The following is a 22,515-nucleotide window of genomic DNA, read 5'->3' on the forward strand; positions in this document are numbered from 1 at the left end:
AGCAGCTCTATTCATAATTACCAAAACTTGGAGGCAACCAAGATGTCTTTCATTGGTGAATGGATACATAAACTCTAGCATATCCAAACAGAGGAATATTATTCAGTGCTAAACAGAAATAAGTTATCAAGCCATGAAAAGACATGGAGGAAAATTAAATGGTCATTATTTTAAAAATTTTGTTTTAGTTGTTTATTTATTTTTGAGAGAGAGAGGGACAGTGTGAGTGGGGGAGCGGCAGACAGAGGGAGACACAGAATCCAAAGCAGGCTCCAGGCTCTGAGCTGTCAGCACAGAGCCTGATGCTGGGCTTGAATTCACAAGCTGTGAGATCATGACCTGAGCTGAAGTCAGACGCTTAACCAACTGAGCCACCCAGGTGCCCAATAAATGTTCATCATTAAATAAAAGAAGTCAATCTGAAAAGTCTACATACTGTATGATTCCAACTATATGACATACTGGAAAAGGCAAAACTATGGTGAGAGCAGTTGAGAAGAGGAGGAATAACTGGGAAGAACACAGAGTATTTTTAAGGCAGTGAAACTATTCTACATTATACTATAGTAGTGGGTACATGTCATTATACATTTGTCAAAACCCATAGAATGTACAACAGAAAAAGGAAACATTAACGTCCAGTCTAGACTTTGGCTGATGTGTCAACAGCTAGGTGTATCCATTGTAACAAATGTGCCACCACCCACGGGTGCGATATTGATTGTGGAGGAGGCTGTGCCAGTGTGGGGATAGGTGGTATATGGGAACTCCTTCAGCTCAATTTTGCTGTGAACCAAAAACTGATCTAAAAAATAAAGCATATTTTATAAAAAGTAAATTGTAAAATAAATTCTCATATTTCTTCTTATTTATAGGTTTGCATTCTTATATGCACTGAATAGTATGAGGCAAGAGCTAACAAATTTTGCTACATTGATAAAGAATTTCTGTATGTTGATTTTCATAATGACCTCAAAAACCTTTAAACTCCCACATCAGTGGGTCGGCATCTGGATTCTGTACTATTCCATTACTTATATGTCTATATTTATGACAATACCAAATAATTCTAATCACTTTGACTTTATAATTCATTATCAGGCTGCATATAGTCCTGTTCAAGGATGGAGGCTCTAGAATGAGACCACATAGTTACTAATGGTGTGACCTTAGTATAGTCATCTAGTGCCTCGCCTGTCAAATTAAGAAGAGTTTTTAGCTATGTTAAGTAAAATAATATATGTAAACTGTAGGGAATAAGTTTAGGAATTCCCAGAGCCTGCACTGATGGGTTATCAAGGCATAAGGAATTACAAACCCATAGGATGCTCACACCCAAGTATGGGCAAACAAGATTAGGTGAATAGGTATAGAGAGGGCGGGACAAAGTCCCCAATAAAGAACAAAGGTATATGAAATAAACAAGATTAGGTATTCAGGGCAGAAGTGCCACCCAAGTTAGTAGTATAGCAGAAAGCTGCTTTCACAGGAAGGACAGACTAAATTAGGTAAACAGGTAAATAGGGCTATAGACCTCTGCAGGGCCAAAGTTGCCTGGAGAGGAGCTAATTGACAAAAGAAAGGTGCCTTGTTGACCCTGAGGTAGCATGCTCTGTCTTTCTTGTCTTCTAGATCAGTTTAGATAAATAGAGGTGGTGCCTCACGTCTGCTCTAAACAACCTTCCACTCAGCGCAAGAATTTTGTTTTGTATTGACCCTAGCTCCACATATCTTCAAAACCCCCTTTACCTTACGTCCATGAGTTAAAGTTGATGCTTTCGTTATAACTTTGCGCACGTCCATCACCATATTTGTAAGCCTTCTGATCCTAATAAAAACGGAGCAAGGACCCTTAACTGGGGCTCTTGTCTTCTCCTGGACATTAGCTATCCCTTGCATTTTACTCCTGCATCCCGCTTTCTTGCTAGACAAGAAATAACTCTAGAACCAGAGTCTATGACATGTAAGGCTTTTAGAAAAATGCCTCACACATCAAATCATATCTATTACCGTGTTTACTAATTCTATGATTGTTACTATAACATGGTCAGCAAATACACCCCTTCAGTGTTTTTATTTTTCAATAAACTCTTGATCTTTCATTTCATTTTGTAGTTTTGTCTTTCATATGATCTTGAAAATAAAGTTGTTGCAAATCATAAACCTAGTTTATGCTGGTGACTTTTGATCTTTGATTTCCTTCTCTGCATATCTTCCAATATTTTCCAAACTCCAATATTCTCCCTTGTAGTTACATGGCCTTCTCCCTGTGTGTCTCTGTCTTCACGTGGTGTTTTGTTCTTCTTTTAAGAACACGGTCATATTGATTAGGGCCCACATGAATACCTTCATCTCAATTTGATTACATCTGCAAAGACCCTATTTCTAAATAAGGGCACATTATGAGGTATTAGGGTTGAGACTTCAAAATATCTTTTGAGTGGGTACATAATTCCACCTCTAAAATATCAACACACAGGGTCAACTGAAAACCATTAGAACTGGGGAGCCTGGGTGGCTAGTCAGTTAACCATCCAACTCTTGATTTTGGCTCGGGTGATGATCTCAAGGTCATAGGATCAAGCCCTGCATTGAGCTCCATGCTGAGTGTGGATCCTGCTTGGGATTCTGTCTCTCCCTCTCTCTATGCCCCTCCCCCTCACACATGCTTGCACCCTCTCACAAATAAACATTTTTTTCAAAAAAGAAAATTTGCTTCCTTGATTTCTGTTACTAGTAAATGTATATAATAAATTGTATTGAAGGAATTATTTTAAATTAATATTGAATGAGTGTTGTTACTATATTGTGTCTTTCCATCCTGGAATATTGAATGTCTTCCCTATTATTCAGATTTTTATGCCCATTGGTGACTTTTTCTTTACATAGTGATGACTTTTCTTACGCTTAGTTTAGTATTTTTGTTTTGCTGTTTCTCTTACTTATGGGAGAGCTGGGAATGGCCAGGAAACCCTGTACCTACAGATGAAAGATAACTCCACACTTCGCTAAGAAAGAGAGGAGAAGGCATGGGGGTCAATGCTCACAGATGAAGATCCTGTTTGCTTCACTCTCATTTATTTCAGTGTCAGGCCAATTACAAATCTCATTGGCTTGTTGTGTTCAGAGGGAGTATAACATTTCAGGCAAGCAAAACAAAGGTGCATGACATAAAGGTCAACAATCACAAGAAACTAATCAAATCAAAGATATACAACAAGGGTCTATGTGTCCTATTGATTTGCTAAACTTTGCATACAATATATAGAAAATGGAATTCCCCAAGGACTGCAGAACACCTGGGAGGGTAGACCTAGGCATTCTGCAGTATAGAGCTGTTACCACAGGCCTCAGGAATTCCAAGAGGCCCATGCTCCTCCCAAGCTTAACTGCAGCCCACCAGAAATCTCATGTTACATTTTAGCTAGCCAAGCATTGTGTGTAATCTCGTCATCCTCAGTAATAACCCCAACATGGGAGTCCCAAACATTCTCTTTCTCTATCTCATTACAGTTTTCAATTTTCTGTTTTTGGTCTAAGGGAAAAGAAATAATTGGTGCTGGTATTATGCATGGTCACCTTTTTCAACTTGCTTATTACTTCTAGTTTTTCAGTTGATTCAGTGTATTGATATTTTAGAGATAGATATAATATCTATCTCCAAAGATTTTGAAGTCTTAACCCCAATACTTCATAATGTGCCCTTATTTAGAAATAGGGTCTTTGCAGATGTAATCAAATTGAGATGAAGGTATTCATGTGGGCTCTAATCCAATATGACTGTATCCTTAAAAGAATAGCAAAACATTATGTGAAGACAGAGACACACAGGGATAAAGCTATGTAACTACAAGGGAAAATATTGGAGTTTGGAGAATATTGGAAATTATGCAGAGAAGGACATCAAAGATCAAAAGTCACCAGGAGAAGCTAGGAAGACAGAAGAAAGGTATCCTCCCTAAAGCCCCTAAGAAGGAGGCTATCCCTGACAATACCTTGATTTTACATTTCTAGTATACAGTACTGTGAGAAAGTAAATTCTTGTGTTATACTATCTGGGTTATGGTACTTTTTATGACCGTTCTAGAAAACAAATCCACTTATTCTGAAGACATCTGACCTGTAAATGATGAGAGTATTATCTTTTCCTTTTAATATTTATACTTTAATTCTTTTTTCTTATTTAGATGATAATTTAAGTACTCATAGAAAAGCATCTATTTTGTCTACCTTTTCAAATATACTGGTTTACAGCTCACATTAGTTTGTATAGTTGCAGTAAAAAGTATCACATACTTGGTGGCTAAAACAACAGATATTTATTATCTCAGAGTTCTAGAGTCTGGAAGTCCAAAATCAAGATGTTGACAGGATTGAATTTTTGTGAGGGCTGTGAGGGAAGGATGTGGTTCAGGCCTGTCTGTCTGATTACAGACAGCTATCTTCTCCTCATGTCTTCTCTACCATCTTTCCTCTGTGTCTGTCTCCATTTTCTGATTTCCCTTGGACACCAGTCATAATGGATTTCCTCCTTTCCTTTCCTTCCCTTTCCTTTTCTTTCTTTCTTTCTTTCTTTCTTTCTTTCTTTCTTTCTTTCTTTCTTTCTTTCTTTCTTTCTTTCTTTCTTTCTTTCTTTCTTTCTTTCTTTCTTTCTTTCTTTTCTTTCTCTTTCTTTCTTTTGAAAGAGAGAGAGAGAACATGCATGAGAAGGAGAGGGGCAGAGGAAGAGGGAGAGAGAGCATCTTAAGCAGGCTTCAGGGCCAGCACCCTGATGCAGAGCTCAATCCCACAACTGCCCCTGGATTAGGACTCATCTAAATGACCTTATTTTAACTTGATTACCTAAGACCTTATCTCCAAATAACGTTACATTCTGAAGTACTGGGGGTTAAACGCTTCAACATGTGATTTTTAAGGGGACCATACTTCAACCCACAACACAGTTCTTCATACATTTTCTCTTATATATTTAATAACAGTCTGTATCTGTAATTATGCTTTATTTCTTACACCAGTGGTGTTTTTGCTCTTTTAAAAAAAAATCATTGGCATGCCAAACTCTATTTAACATTCTCTTTAAATGATAGCTTTTGAAAATGGCAGAGCAGCATGGAGACCCTGAACTTGTCTCACCCCTGAAATGCACCAGATCAGCAGCAAACCATTTTGCATACCTAGGACTTTGATCTGGGGATTAACACAACAATCTGCATAATTTGAATCATAGAACTTGACAGGTACACAGTGCAGAGAGGTGAACTGGGGGAGAGAAAAGTCATGGGAGGAGGGAGATGTTTTTGTGGGAAGAGGACAGAGAATGGGAAACAGGGAAAGTATGGTGCACTGGAATTGTGCAGGAAGAGTACCCCCCCAAAAGTAGCTGGAGAGAAAGAGAAAAACAGTGAAAACACTTGCAGGGGACTAAACAAGAAATCTGTTTCCCAAAACCATTAATGGGGAGAAAAGAGAGGGTTTCAATATCACCAGGATTCTGTGAACAGTGGAGCACAGAGTCTGGAGTTGCAGAACTCAGTGCCTGGTGGTGCTCTGGTGAGGAAATTGGACAAATCCCCAGGAGCAGGCAGTGGGATCTGAGGAGTCCAAGTGCCACACAGGGAGAAGGAGTTCCCCTGCTTGGAATCCATTTGGTAGAGGCCATACAGCCTCCCCACAGGCAAAGGTCCCAGCAGACCCCAGAGAGCAGTCACATTTGCTGGTATTGGGACAAAAATGCCAGAATGCAGTGAAATCTGGTGCCAGCTGTGTGTTATGGTTTGCCTTAATCTCTGAACCTCTGTCACTGTGATATCACACGAACCTTTTCTGGGGCAAGCCAGCACTGAGCCATTGCTCAGTGAAACCCTCCCCCAGATAGTCAGCATGGGTCCAAGCCACAGAAGGTTTCTGAAGTGTGGGGTTTTGAAATACAACCCCATCTGAGATAAAACTCTGGAAGGAGGGGCTGCCTGGAAGGTGGACAGCTTGAACATGGACAGGGTAGAGGCAGGAGTGGATGGAGTCCTGAGGCAAAGGAGGGGTGTTTACAGGTAGGTGAGATTGTGAAGTTCCTGTGCCAGAGACTAGGGAGTTGGGAGAAGCCATTTCCACCTCTCCTGTGCATGCGTTTGTGCAGATGCACATGTGTTCTACATTGATCTACCCCGGTAAGCCAAGAAGCACCACCTAGTGGAGAATGGGGCCATTACACCAAGCCCTGCCAACTGCACCCTCCAAGCACATCTCCTAGAAGACCAAAACAAGTCACTCCACCTACTTAGTGTAGGAACTATGGAAGTCTTCATAGTTTTGGTTCTAGGGGAAACTGGAAGTAACTGCATTCAGGTTTCATTCTGTTTGCTAGTTCAGTTGTTTGTTTTCTTTGCTTCTGCTTTTGCTTAAATTGGTTTTTCTTTCTTTTTTTATTCTTTATTTTCTTCTTCATTCTTGGATATAGGAGAAAATTTTATTATTATTATTTATTTTACTTTATCTTTATTTTAAAAACATTTTATTGTATTTCATTTTCTTTATTTCATTTTATTCTATTTTATTTATATAAATGTTTTTAATTTCTTAATTTTTTCTTACCTTTATTTTTCTTTTACTTTTTTTCCCTTTCTTCTTATCAAGCTTCTCTCAACAAGCAGATCAAAACACACCTAGGATATAGTTTCCTTTATTTGATTTTTGTTTTGTTTTTAACTTTTTAACTTTAATTTTTATTTTATTAATTTTTTTCTTCCTCCAAAATGATAAAGGAAGGAGTATAAGCAAGATGTCTGAACTAGAATTTACAATCACGATAATAAGAATACTAGCTGGGGTTCAAAAAGCATAAAATCCCTTTCTGCAGACATAAAAGAAATAAAATCTAGTCGAATGAAATTAAAAATGTTATAACCTGGATGCAATCTCAAATTGATGTCACAATGACAAGGATGGACAAAGCAGAGCAGCGAATCAGCGATTTAGAAGATAAAATTATGGAGAAACATGAAGCAAAAAAAAAAAAGAAACAAAGACAAAAAATCGTGATACAAGGCTTGGAAAACTCAGTGACTTATTAAAAAAGGAATAACATCTGAATCATAGGAGTCCCAGACGAAGAGACAGGAAAAGGGGCAGAAGGTTTATGTGAGCAAATTATACTAGAAAACTTTCCAAATCTAGGGAGGGTCACAAACACCAAAACCCAAGAAGCACAGAGAAATTTCATTATATTCAACAAAACCCAATCATCAACAAAGCATATCATAGTCAAATTCACAAAATACATACACAAGGAAGGAATTATGAAAACAGCAAAGGAAAATAAGTCCTTAACCTATAAGGGAAGACAGATCAAGTTTACAGCAGATCTATTCACAGAAACTTTGCGGACCAGAAAGGAGTGGCAGGTTATATTTAACATGCTGAACTGGAAAAATATCAGTCAAGAACTCTTTATCCAGCAAGACTGTCATTCAAAACAGAAGGAGAGATAGAGTTTCCCAGACAAACAAAAACTAAAGGAATTTGTGATCACTAAACCAGCCCTGCAAGAAATGTTAAGGGGGAACTTTTAAGTGGAAAAAAGAAAAAAACACAAAAAAAAGACAAAGCAACAAAGACTAGAAAGGACCAGAGAACATCACCAGAAACACCACTTCAACAGGCAACACAATGGTGCTAAACTCCTATCATTCATTATTCATTCTAAATGTCAATGGGCTAAATGCTCCATGAAAAGACATTGGGTATCAGAATGGATAAGAAAACAAGACCAATTTATATACTTCTTACAAGAGACGCATTTTAGACCTAAAGACACCTGTAGGCTGAAAGTAAGGGGATAGAGAACTATCTATCATGCTAATGGTTGTCAAAAGAAAGCTGGTGTAGCCATACTCGTATCAGACAAACAGGATTTTAAATTATAGATTGTAACAAGAGATGAAGAAGGGCATTATATCATAAATAAGGGGTCTATCCACCAAGAAGATCTAACAATTGTAAATGTTTATGCCCCGATGTGGAAGAAACCAAATATATAAATCAATTAATTGCAAAAATAAAGAAACTCATTGATAACAATACCATATTAGTAGGGGACTTCAACACCCCACTTACAACAATGGACAGATCATCTAAGCAGAAAATCAACAAGGAAACAATGGCTCTCAATGACACACTGGACTGGGTGGACTTAACGGATACATTCAGAACATTTCATCCTAAAGCAGCAGAATACACATTCTTCTCAAGTGCACATGGAACATTATCTGGAAAAGATCACATACTGGGTCACACATCAGCCCTCAACAAGTACAAAAGATCCAGATCATACCTTGCATATTTTCACACCACAGTGCTATAAAACTTGAAATCAACCACACAAAAAAATTTGGAAAGACCATGAATACATGGAAATTAAAGAACATCTTACTAAAGAATGAATGGGTTAACCAAGAAATTAAAGAGGAAATTAAAAAGTACACGGAAGCCAATGAAAATGAAAACATGACAGCCCAAAACCTCTGGGATGCAGCAAAGGCAGTCATAAGACGGAAGTAAATAGCAATCCAGGCCTTCCTAAAGATCAAAGAAAGGTCTCAGATATACAACCTAACCTTACACCTAAAAGAGCTGGGAAAAGAATAGCAAAGAAATCCCAAATCCAGCAGAAGAAGGGAAATAAAAAGATTAGACCAGAAAGCAATGATATTGAAAAAAAAAAAATGACAACAGATTAATGAAACCAGGAGCTGGTTCTTTGAAAGAATTAAGAAAACTGATAAACCCCTAGCCAGACTGATCAAAAAAGAAAAAGGAAAGGACCCAAATAAATAAAATCAAAACAGGAGCGATCAGAACCATCACTGCAGAAATACAAACAATAATAAGAGAATATTATGAGCAATTATATGCCAATACATTGGGAAGTCTGGAAGAAATGGACAAATTCCTAGAAACATATAAACTACCAAAACTGAAACAAGAAGAAATAGAAAATTTGAACAGACCCATAACCAGTAAAGAAATTGAATCAGTAATCAAAAAACTCCCAACACAAACAAGAGTCCAGGGATGGATGGCTTTCCAGGGGAATTCGACCAAACATTTAAAGAAGACTTAACACTTATTCTTTTGAAGCTGTTCCAAAAAATAGAAATGGAAGGAAAACTTCCAAAATCATTCTACAAGCCCAGCATTATCATGATTCCAAAACCAGACAAAGACCCCACTCTAGAGGAGAACTACAGACCAATTGCCCTGATGAACATGAAGACAAAAATCCTCAATAAGATACTAGTCAACCAGATCCGACAATTCATTATAAGAATTATTTACCACAATGAAGTGGGATTTATTCCTGGGCTGCGGGTTTGGTTCAATATCCACAAATAAATCAGTATGATACATCATATTAATAAAAGCAAGAATGAGAACCACATGATCCTCTCAATAGATGCAGTGAAAATGTTCGACAAAATACCACACCCTTTCTTAATAAAACCCTCAGAAAATAGGGATAGAAGGATCTCACCTCAGGATCATAAAGGCCATATACAAAAGAACCACTGTTAATATCATCCTCAATGGGGAAAAAACAGAGCTTTCCACCTAAGATCAGGAACATAACAAGGATGTCCACTCTCACCACTGTTATTCAAGATAGTGTTAGAAGTCCTAGCCTCAGCAATCAGACAACACAAAGGAATAAAAGGTATCCAAATCATCAAGGAGGAAGTCAAATTTTTACTCTTCACAGATAACATGATACTCTGTGGAAAATCCAAGACTCCACCAAATAACTGGTAGAACTGATCCACGAATTCAGCAAAGTCATGGGATATAAAATCAATGTACAAAATCAGTTCCATTTCTATACACCAATAATGAAGCAGCAGGAAGAGAAATCAAGGAATCTATCCCACTTATAATTGCACTGATACCATGAAATAACTAGGAATAAACCTAACCAAAGAGGTGAAAAATCTATACATTGAAAACTATAGAAAGTTTATGAGAGAAATTGAAGACAAAAAAAAAAAGAAAAACATTCCAAGCTCATGGATTGTAAGAAAAAATATTGTTAAAATGTCAATACTACTGAAAGCAATCTACATATTCAATGCAATCCCTACGAAAATAATATCAGCATTCTTCATGGAGTTACAACAAACAATCCTAAAATTTTTATGGGAGCAGAAAAGACCCCGGATAGCCAAAGTAATCCTGAAACAGAAAACCAAAGCTGAAGGTATCACAATCATGGATTACAAAGCTGTAATCATCAAGATGGTATGGTACTGGCACAAAAACAGACACTCAGATCAATGGAACAGAATAGATAATCCAGAAATGGACCCACAAATGTATGGCCAACTAATCTTTGACAAAGCAGGAAAGAATATACAGTGGAAAAAAGATAGTCTCTTTAGCAAATGGTTTTGGGAAAACTGGACAATGACATGCAGAAGAATAAACCTGAACCACTTTCTTTCACCATACACAAAAATAAACTCAAAATGGATGAAATACCTAAGTGTGAGACAGGAAGCCATCAAAATCCTGAGGAGAAAAGAGGCAACACCTTTTTGACCTTGGCTGCAGCAACTTCTTACTCCACATGTCTCCAGAGGCAAGGGAAACAAAAGCAAAAATGAACTATTGGGACCTCATCAAAATAAAAAGGTTCTGCACAGTGAAGGAAACAATCAGCTAAACTAAAAGGCAACTGACAGAATGGGAGAAAATATTTGCAAATGACATATCTGATAAAGGGTTAGTGTCCAAAATCTACAAAGAACTTAGCCAAGCTCAACACCCAAAAACCAAATAATTCAGTGAAGAAATGGGCAAAAGACATGAATAGACACTTCTCCAAAGAAGGCATCCAGATGGCCACCTGACACCTGAAAAAATGCTCAACATCACTCATCATCAGGGAAATACAAATCAAAACCACAATGAGATACCACCTCAAACCTATCAGAATGACTAAAATTAACAACTTAGGCAACAAGAGATGTTGACGAATATGTGAGGAAAGAGGATCTCTTTTGCACTGCTGGTGGAAATGCAAACTCGTGCAGCCACTTTGGAAAACAGTATGGAGGTTCTTCAAAAAATTAAAAATAGAACTACCATATGACTCAGCAATTGTACTACTAGGTATTTATCCAAAGGATACAGGAGTTCTGATTCAAAGGGGCTCATGCACCCCAATGTTTATAGCAGTGCTATCGAATAGCCAAAGTATGGAAAGAGCCCAAATGTCCATTGACTGATGAATAAAGATGTGGTGTGTGTATATATATATACCCACAGCCACACACACACACACACACACACACACACACACATACATACACACACACGGTAGACTATTACTCGGCGATCAGAAAGAATGCAATCTTGCCATGTGCAACAATGTGGATAAAACTAGAGCATATTATGCTAAGCAAAATAAGTCATTCAGAGATAGACAATTATCATAATATTTCACTCACATGTGGAATTTAAGATACCAAACAAATGAACATAAGGGATGGAAGCAAAAATAATATAAAAACAGAGAGTGGGACAAACCATAAGAGACTTAAATACAGAGAACAGAGGGTTCCTGGAGGGGTGTTGGGTGGGGGTTGGGCTATATGGGACAGTGGCATTCAGAAGGACCTTTGTTGGGATGAACACTGTGTGTCATACATAACTGATGAATCACTAAATTCTATTCCTGAAATTATTATTTAAAAAATAATAAAAAATAAATGATAGCTTTTGGCATTCTTATCATTACTACTTTTTCTTAAAAATTGTGTTCTTATCTATTTATTCCTTTCTTCTGCTTTATATTATTTTTATGTATTTTCTTGATATGAAGCATACATAATTCAATTTTAAATTTTCTTGTATTTTATTAAATTAATTTATGGGTGAACATTTTATTTTGAGCCTGACTTTGCTCACCTCCCAGAGGTTTTAGTAACACTATTTCTATCTTTGCTTATTTTTGAGGAAATTCTCATTTTCTTCTTGATTTCTATATTATTCCATGAGATAAAATAATTTATTTTAAAATTATTAAGTAGATATCTTTATTGTGATGTTTAAAAAAAAGAATAATGTGGGCTGTATGGCCTCTGATTTTGGCATCTGTAGAGATTTACTCTCCTCTATAGCTTAGTGCCTAGCTAACTTGTGAATTCCCCCACTTTTTGAAAAAAAAGTGTTATATTGTTTCATTTGTAGAGTTTATATATATGAGTACAAAGTTAGATATATAGATATATACATTCATATAATCATTTATCTTAAAATTTCATTTATCTTAAATTTATCTTAAAATTTTTTCATTTTATCTTAAAATTTCATTTATCTTAAAATTTCTTTAGACAATTTTTTTGTTAATGCCTCTTGCAATTTTTAAATCTATTAGACACATTAATGCCTAGGACATATTGACGGAGTGCATCTTTTGGCAAAAGAATTACTTCTGTTTGTTCCATTTCTTTGTTTTCACACTGAAATCTATTTATTTATTTTTATTGTTTTGCCTATTTTCTTTGTTTTTAGTAGTTAAATTACTTCTCATTTCAAAATTAGCTCTGATAGTAACAATAGATATCTGTTGTGTAAATCCACATTATTGGAATAATGTTAAGGTAATCTGTAAGTCTTGATATTTATAATGATTTGACTCTGCTCTTGTTAATTTTGGCTAGTGATGTTAGTGAAATTAATTTAATAACTTATTCTATCAAAATCCAGGATTAAACAACATCAAGCCAATTTCCTCTTTATAGAAACTGCATATTTTTATTCCTCCATTTCTAAATCTTCCTTTACTCCAAGTTTCAGTGCATGTGTATTTTAGGTCCATGTTTTGCTAATGTATTTTACATTAGGAACCAGCTATTACACCTACTTAAGATTTTTCTTACTGTTTATCTGTCACCATATTTAGTCGTATTTATCGGATTTATTGTTAATTTTGGTGGAAATAATCTTCCAATAGTTCTCTTTTGGAAGGACTGTGATTAGGGAAATTTATGAGTGCTGATATTTTATAATGTCTTTATTTTGCTCTATCAATCAATGGTTTCGCTGGATATAAGATTAAGGCTTAAATTCACCATCATGTTCTCTGAACTTGAAAAACTCCTTCTTGTGCTATAGCATCTGCTGTTGAGGAAGAAGTCTGATTCTAATTTGATTCTTACTCTTTTGTAAGAAAGTTTTTTTTTTCAGCTCTTAAAAAGCTTTCACCTTTTCTTTTTATCCTCAGAGTTCTACATTTTTACCATGTATCTCCACATATAGTTCTTTCTTCATTCATGTTAGGATTTTGTTGTATGTATATTTACTTTGAAGATGCAAATATTTGTGAGGAAAATTGTCTTCTATGCTACTCTGTTTTTTGGATTTTCTTCATGTATCTGGTGGTTCATTACTGCCTGCTCACGGTCTCAGGTAATAACAGCTGTTCAAATTTTGATAGAACTGTTTGCATGATTAGTTGTGAGAAATGGATAGAATATCCCTGCAGGAGGTGTAATTGTAGTTTGTCTTCTGGATACTAGGCTCCCTCTCCTCTCAAAGAGTGGCTAGTTGCCTGGGATACTGTTCAAATACCTTTGCTAATCCTCTTGATTAGTCAAACCAAGAGACAGAGGAAGGTCCAGTTCTTGTGAAGTTTATAGGCACCCACACAGATCCCCTGGATATCATTCTCTTCCTCACATTTAATTACTTTGATCTATATTTCATGATAGTTTTTCTGTAAGTGTTCTATGTCAATGTTCCCCTGCAGCCTCTCTGTCAGTCTGATTCTACCTGCTTTCTGTTTTACAGAAATCCCTCCTTATTTCTAACCTGCCAGTGGAGGATTGCTGTATATATGCATAGTACTTTGCGAGTCATAGCCTGCACAGCCTGCTTTTGTGTGTTGGGCCAGACAAGCATTGTTTTCATTTTCCAGTGCTGTTGAGATTAATTATCCATTTAAAATAGTTTTTCTTCTCTTTAAAAGGATTTACTCAGGAAGCAAGCCAGAAGTATTTTATTAGTCAGACATCTAACATCTCTTTATTGACATTACCAATTATCTGTTGCTGTCATCTGTGCACCGTAACCTAAAATTCTTTTCTTTTTCTTTTTTTGAGTATTATAGGAAGATCATGACCTGTCATGACTATAAGATTATTATTGCAAGAAATCAGAACATATCATTTTCCCTCTACTGTCTTTTTTTTTTTTTTTCCTTTCTGTATTCTCCAGGCCACAGTTTCTGGGGAAATTTGGAATATGTTGATTCCAAGTAAATGATTGCGTTCTTTTTGCTCTTTCTAAAAATTTAGGATTAGAAGAATATTAACAGAGTTAATTATTCATGAGAAGCAATAAAGGAAACTAATTTATACTTTCTTACTCTTTTCAGAGAGCTGGAGCTTGTCAAACTTTAATGTCTGAAACGGTTGGTTTGACATCAAAGGTTTTACCTGGCTTATGTACTAAAGAAAGTTTGATCCTTACTACAGTGTTTTAGGAAACATAAACATGGCTTTCTAGGTAATTAGAAAGAACTTCAGGAAATAAGATGTGTTCCTTCCTATCCCGTACACTTCCTTTGACATAGAAAAAGAAAAGCTTTTAGAATTTTTTTTCATTTTACATAATGTGACTCCACACAATGAGTTACTGAACTGAACTTCCTCCCTTACACAGTCCATTATTCTGCAGTACTTTACCTACTAGCCAATCCATCTGGAACTTTATCTAGTCACTTGCCAAAATCCTCCTCCTTTTTAAAGATGTTCTGACCCACCTCTGAGTTTTCATTTCCTCCCACTCTACCCAAGTGATGAGCTCTAACCTCTTACTTCCAGATGTCAAGCCCACCTACTCCCCTGAGATAAAATATGTGCAACAATCTTGCTTCACGGCCATTCACCAAGGTAAAAATGAATTTTCATATCTCCATTTCCAGTGTCAAAAGAACCCATTTTCAACTGGAAAAAATTATATGCCTTTTTCAAACTTATCACCACCTACCATATATATCAATTTGGATGCAGAGATTATTTTGTTTTAGTCTCAACCATTCTTACAATTCCTTCAGGGCACACACAGACACGTGCAAACACACAGCATATCCTGATAAATTGTATCCAACTTGCCCTTTTCTATATATTAACTTATGGGGGAAAATCATACTATCATGTCTCTAAATTATTTGGAAGCAGAATCTCTCAGATTTTCTCATACATACCTTATATTTTAACTCTCCTTTTTATAATTTCTTATAGTATTGGTTGCTTTCAACATTCATAGAATTATATAATCTTAACTATATAAGGGAACATATAAATTATCTAATATAGCTTCCAACTCCCAGTATGAAAGCTGAAATACATGTAATTTTAGGTGGTTACTATTTTGTGATAAAGTTTGTTCATTGTTCATTCATTTAATCAAGAAATACTTATTGTTTTACTGTGTCCCAAGACTAATCTATTGGCTGGACAAAAGATAATTATCTGCACTTTCAAGGAAATTACATTTTCATGGGAAGAGATAAATAAGTGATAAACATAATAATTAAGTCAATAATATAATGTGAATGTATAATCTAGGATTTTACCTATTTTCAAGTTAATTAGATAGATACCCTGTTACTGGTTCATGGTTGCTGGCTGAAGACCTGAGATTCCTGGGTCAGAGACAAGGTACTCTTTTATGCACACCATAGCAGGCACAGCAAGAACATTAGCATATTTGGCATGGGAATTATGCCGATGGGACCAGATGGATGCTGTGCACACAGTAGAGTTGCATCACAACCTCACATCAAAATGGGATATTTCATAACAAGCAGTAAGCAAGTCTTGTCTTTGTCTGAGAGAGAGACATTAACTTCTCTCTCAAGAGAGAGACTTCTCTCTTCTCTATCAACACAACTGAGGAATGTCCCAGTTAAGGAGCTATCAGGACTTTTCATTCTTGGTATACCCACCAAGGTGTAGAGAAGCACAAGTGACCCTTGAAGATGATTTCCAAAAAGATGAGAAGTGATAACTATTATGGAATAGAGAATCAAGTAGATCAAGGTCATAACAACAGAGGAGACAAGAAAAGGAGTGGGTCATTTGCAGAGTTGAAGAGGTTGGTGAATGTAGATAATATAGTCTAGATTATGCTGTGGTAATAATTCCAAATCTCAGTGATTTACAGTGACAGATATTTTTGTTTCACTCACTATACATGTCAACAACCAATAACGGGTGGCAGCAGCCCTTGTTTATGACCGTCATCTTTTTTCCTGTACAAAGATTAATGGAGCAAGGATAGTACTTTCTTAGTAATAATATTGATTGAAAGAGAGAACATAGCAAAGCATGACCTACCAAAGCTTCCTTCTCCCTTGGCCTTTCTCATTGGCCAGAACAAGTCAGATGGCCAAGTCTAACCTTACACTAGGGAGAGGAAATGGATGCTGATGACAAAATTTACTACAGTAGTCTTTATCGAGACTACTAATTTTATTGAGAAATCTAACGTGAGTGTATGGTATAGGGGAATCTAGGCAGAAAGACTGGAAAAATGACTTCAAGTTGACAGTGTGCCTGGGGTGTTGTAAGAATATCAATGAGGGAAAAGCAGAAGGGACCTAATTCCTCTGGGCAAATAGAGAAAGGCCTTATGTAAGCCACTGTAAGGATTCCATGTTATAATTTCAGTGAGATAGGGAATCACTACCATTCCACAACTAAACTGTAAAAGAGAAAGAATAGAAGCAGGAAGGTTTCTTCAGTGCTCTGTCGGTGGTGGCTCAGACCAGGGTGCTAACAGGCACTATGGTGAGGAAATGGTTGCTAGTTATATTTTGAAGGTAACAGCAATAGGATTCTGATGGATCTGATATGGAAGTTGAGGAACGGAGAGAAAGCCATACTCAGAGAGAAGCTCATTCATGTCACACTTGAAAAGTTTCTATTATGAAAGCTTGTGTATGCTCTAAAATTTAAATTCTTGCTAATGTGAATTAATAGTCATATTCTTAATCACCTTCATCTTTAAAATAATTTGACTATTTTTTTCCTATCAGTTTCTGGAGGCCAGTACTAAAATTGATAGTGCAGAAGAATTTAGAATTGTCATATTTTCCTATTGGATTGATAACTTCATCATTATGAAATGCCTCTCCCTGTGTCTAGAAATACCTCCTGCTTTAAAATCTGTTTTCTCAGGGGTACCTGGGTGGCTCAGTCAGTTGAGCGACCAACTTCAGCTCAGGTCATGATCTCACAGTTTGTGAGATGGAGCCCTGCGTCGGACTCTGTGCTGACAGCTCAGAATCTGGAGCCTGCTTTGGATTCTGTGTCTGGCTCTCTCTTTGCCCCTCCCCACTCATGCTCTGTCTTTCTCTGTCTCAGAAATAAACATTAAAATTTTTTTAATAAAAAAAATAAAATCTGTTTTCTCAGATATCAATATAACAATATCACCTTCTTTGTGTTTAGAGTGTTCAGGGCACGTGTCCAACATTTTTACTTTTAAACATTCAAGGGCTGTGACTTTTATAGATTATAGTTGACTTTGATTGATTGATTGATATTACAATTTTTTAAATTTTTATTTGTTTTTGAGAGAGAGAGAGAGAGAGAGACAGAGCACTAGTGGGGGAGGGATACAGAGAGAGGGAGACACAGAATACAAAGTAGGCTCACGCTGTCAGCACAGGGCCCGACGTGGGGCTCAACTCACAAACTGTGAGATCATGACCTGAGCCAAAGTCCAACACTCAACTAACTGAGTCACCCAGGTGCCCCACTTAGTTTTTTATCCGGTCCAACAATTTTGTATTCTAACTAGATGAATTCGTTAATTTGTTACATTTAAAGTTTTACTGCTCTATTTGTATATTAATTCAGCATTTTATTATATGTTTTATGTTTTCCTAATAATTTCATTCTTCCCTCTTATTTTTTAACCTATATGTTTTATTATTTTATTTTCCTTCTCTTAGTTTGTTATGTATCCCTTAATTCTTTTCTGATTAGACTGTATTTCAAATTAGTAAATTTACCACTTTCCAGAAATCCAAAGATCTTATTTATTTTAACTCCATTTAACTATCTCCATCTTTATGTTTGTTTGTTTTGGTAACTTATTTTAAGTCTACATATATTTTATGCCTTATAAAGTATTGTTACTATTGCTTTTAAAAGGATCAACATTTACTTATATTTACTCTTATGTTTCATGTTTCTATTGTTTTTATTTTTCATGTCTGATATTATTTATTTGTTACTCTTAGAAAATTTCATTTTTGACTGGACTCAGACATAGAGGTAGAAACTCTCAGAGAGAACAGCCCCTATCTTTTGGCAATCTGTTCCTGGAGTTTTTCTTTGGCCTCCTTCATTCTCCTGGCCAAATGCTCAGTATGTTCTGCAGCCTCTTCTTTATTTTTCTTAATATGCTGTTTCTCCAGAGCAGACTTCTTGATGTATACGTTGGGAGATATGTGGAATAACAAGAAAGTGAAACTTGAGCGTTTTCGTTCCAGGTTTCTTACCTTCTTTGTTCAGGTGCTTTTTTACAACATAGTATCAGACATCATCTTCTTTAGAAAGACGGAAAAGTTTGTGGATTCTACTAGCCCTTTTGGGTCCCCAGTGATGATGCACAGTAGTATCAATGAGTCAAAGAATATCCTTCTCCCCTTTATTTTAAAATGACCAAGTTGAGAACCCTGAGATTGGCATACACAATGCAACCCCGAACAGAGAGATGCTTTCTTTCTCCAGTCCTCCTTCGTCTACATCATGCATCCTCTTACTCAACAACAGGTGGACACGGCCATGGGTAAGACAACTTGCTTCTTGGGAAGCCTTGTTTGTCACCACCACCACTGATTCACACCATATAACCCTTCCATTCTTCACCCAGATCAGCAGCAGCAATTTCTGTGGCCACACACTTCTCAAGGAAGGTATGAAGTTCATGTTCATAATCCACTTCAATGAATTTCTGGCAGCCAGTAGCTCAGAAGAGATATTCAGCTTCATCCTACAGCAGCCTACTGCCTCCAAGGCACCACTTGGAAGAAGTAATCTTTCTACTGTTTTTCATTCCTGCTTGCATTACTATGTTCAATCATAAGTCATTTTCTGTCAGCCAGAAAAAATCCTATTTAATATTAATTTTAATGATAATTTCTTCCCAAAGCATTTTTCTTGGGATGAAAAGTATATGTACATTTTCTTAATTTGTGAGCTTACTTTTGCTGATTATAGAGTTGTAACTTGCTACTGCTGCTGTTAGAACTCTAAAGATGTCATTCCATTATCCTTTGCTGAAAAGTTGATTCTCAGTCTACAATTGCACCTATACAAGTAATGGAGTCATTTTTCCTGGATGCTTTTAAAATAATCTTTAAATTTTCTAATCCCATCATGAGATGTGGTTTTTATTGCATATATCTTGCTCAGAGTTAAAAATATTTAATTACTAATTTCAATCATTGTATTTATTTAGTTATAGAATTTCCATTAGTTTCTATTTTATAGACTCCCTTCTATAGTGAAATCCCCATTGAATTTCTTGAATATAGTGATAATTCTTTTAATATTCTTATCTGGAAAGTCCTAGAGCTGAGTCATCTATGTGTCTGTTTCTATAATCTGGGAGCTTTTTCTCCTGATTTTCAATCATTTGGTTATATCTTCTGGCATGCCTAGTAATTTTTTTTATTGTATGCTAAACGCTTTATATAAAAATTTATAGAGTCTTTCTTTTTTACCAGAGATTTAATTTTTATCTAAAAATAAATTAAAATATGGGTGGGTTAAGTTGTTCCAATTAAAAATTGAAATCATTTTTGTTTATATTCATTTTGTTTATATATGTTTTTGAAGGCTGGCTTATTTCTGGTGTGCTTTTAAACCTAGTAAAGTTCAGGGTCCCTGGGTGGCTTAGTTGGTTAAGCATCTGACTCTTGGTTTTGGCTCAGGTCATGATCTCATGGTTCATGAGTCTGAACCCCACATCAGGCTGTGCATTCAGAGTAGAGAGTCTGCTTGGGATTCTTTCTCTCTCCCCTTCTCTCTGCCCTTCTCTTACAGTTTCTCTCCCTCAAAATAAATAAATAATCTTTAAAAAATAAATAAACCTAGGTCTTTATCCTTGGTGAGGGCCCTTTATCCTTGGTGAAGACTAAATTCCATTTTTTTTTCCTTTGCTGTAACATAATACTGATAAAATGTGTTTCACTTTTTAACTCCTTATCAGATGTTTTCCAATTTTTTTTCTATTAAATCTGGCCCACACAAGAGTAGCTTAGGAGTTAGGAAGTCCCTTAAGGGGAAATTGTACAGAGAATGTTGGTCTCATTTCTCTGTGATTGCCTTTATTCACTGGGATATTGGAATCTCAAATTTTTGCTGTCTTGGTGGTCTTGAATTCCAACTTTTTATCTCTTGAACCCAGTTTGCTTGCTAAAACCTTTAACCTGATATTTTTTGCTAAGCCTTTATACTAATTGCTTTGAGTTACCAAATGTCCCAAGGAAAAAATATCAGTGGCAAATGTATGACATATTTTAATTCATTTTTTTTCTCTCCCAGGTCTCCTTGACTGTTCTCCCATCCCTCCAATTGGCTGTTTTGGTTTTTGTGTTTTGCAGTTTAAATTTTTTTTTCTGTAGTTAACCTAAGCAGCAGTATTACTGTCATGCAATCTACTTTGTTAGAAGGAGACATCTATCAAACATTATTTTTATATGTTATAATTTAGAAGTTATATTACAGGTATATGAGTCTTATTATCATGTTAAGGCCAACTTTACTACTTCTCTGACACTTGACTACAAGCAAATTATTACTCACTCTTGGCCTCAGTTTCTTCATATGTAAAATGGATATAACAGATTTCCTACTTCATAGACTTGTGATGAGAAAGTCTAAGAGTGTTGTAGGCAATGTGTTAAGCATAGAGCCTGGTACTTGTGAAGCACAAATACAAGTTACAACTATCAATATTTGTCTGCTTCTGCTCAAAGCTACTCACTCCTCATTGAGCAGAGAGTAGAGATGTTCCATTACTTTTTTAAAAAAATTTTGTTAAGTTTATTTATTTTTGAGAGAGAGACAGAGGGAGAGCGAGAGAGAGAGAAGATGAGGGGCAGAGACACACACACACACACACACACACACACACACACACACAGAATTGGAAGCAGGACTCAGGCTTGGAGCTGTCAGCACAGTGTCTGATGTGGGGCTCAAACCCACAAACCGCAAGATCATGACCTGAGCTGAAGTCGGAGGCTGAACCGAATGAGTCACCCAGGTGCCCCACATTACTTTTTAAATAAACTCTTGCCAATGCTTTTGCAATTAAAACTTTTTTTTTTTAGTAACCAAAACATTATTTAACGATCTGTACAAGAATGAGTTCAGTGATTGCTGTCAAGTTTACTAAACTGAATTTTTTAATTATTCCTTTTAAAATCCGGCTTTTTTCTCTCTGCTATCCTCTGGTAACTCAAGTGTTCTGCAAAATTTTCCTAATATTACCTGTAGTAATATTGTACCATATATGCTTCTTTGACCGTGTTTGGTGTACGGTTTTGTACTGCTATATACTGAACTTATGTTTGTATTTTCTAACAAAACCTTGTATCCCTAATGGAAACCATGACTGTTGTTATTTTTGATAATATTCCTATGGTCAGAATGCTGAGGGCATTCAATAATTATTTGTTAAATTTCACTGGGGCATGAATTGACAAAAAGGAATTAGAAAAACTAAGACTCCCACTCTAGTTTTAAAAAGGTGAGAAGATACGTAGGGGTTCATGGTTCTTAAAATTCTGATTTCAAGGAAATATTTTCTTTCTGTTCTCTTTGATCACCAGAATATGTAAAATAGGAAGTCTAGTAAAATAATTTGTTGTATATATTTCAAAAGATACAAAATACTTCCAGATTACATATTTATTAATTTCAGAGATCAATTATGGCTTTTAATAGGAAACATTAGCCTGTGCTAACTTTTGAGAGCCTTTGCACTATAAAAATTGCATTAACGTCTTTAGTTACTTGAAAACAACTGATGTCATAGTTTGGTTTTATGATTACAGCTTCCAGGCTCTTTGGTAAGAGAGATATCTCAGAGAAGGCATAAACTAGGAAAACCTGTCTTTAAGGGCCTCTTGTCTGACCTGGTCAATGAGATCATTTTAAAGACAAAGCCCGGCTTGTTGAACCAGGAGACATACCTGTAACAGGACTTTGTCTAGCTCTCAGTTCTTTGTCTCACCCTAGTTTTTACAAGCTCCATATAACCACAGGAACATCTTTCTGTATACTTTCTATGCCTGAATTTTATTTAGATCTTCTTTGCTTTCAGATTCTTTCCTCAGAGGACTTAAGTTTGACTTTTCTGCTTAAGTTTCCTCTATAATTCTAATAGCTGACAATATGAATCTTTTGTCAATGTGGTATAATAATTACTTAGAACTCT

This window comes from Panthera leo, chromosome A2 (assembly GCF_018350215.1).
Source record: "Panthera leo isolate Ple1 chromosome A2, P.leo_Ple1_pat1.1, whole genome shotgun sequence".
Taxonomy (NCBI): domain Eukaryota; kingdom Metazoa; phylum Chordata; class Mammalia; order Carnivora; family Felidae; genus Panthera; species Panthera leo.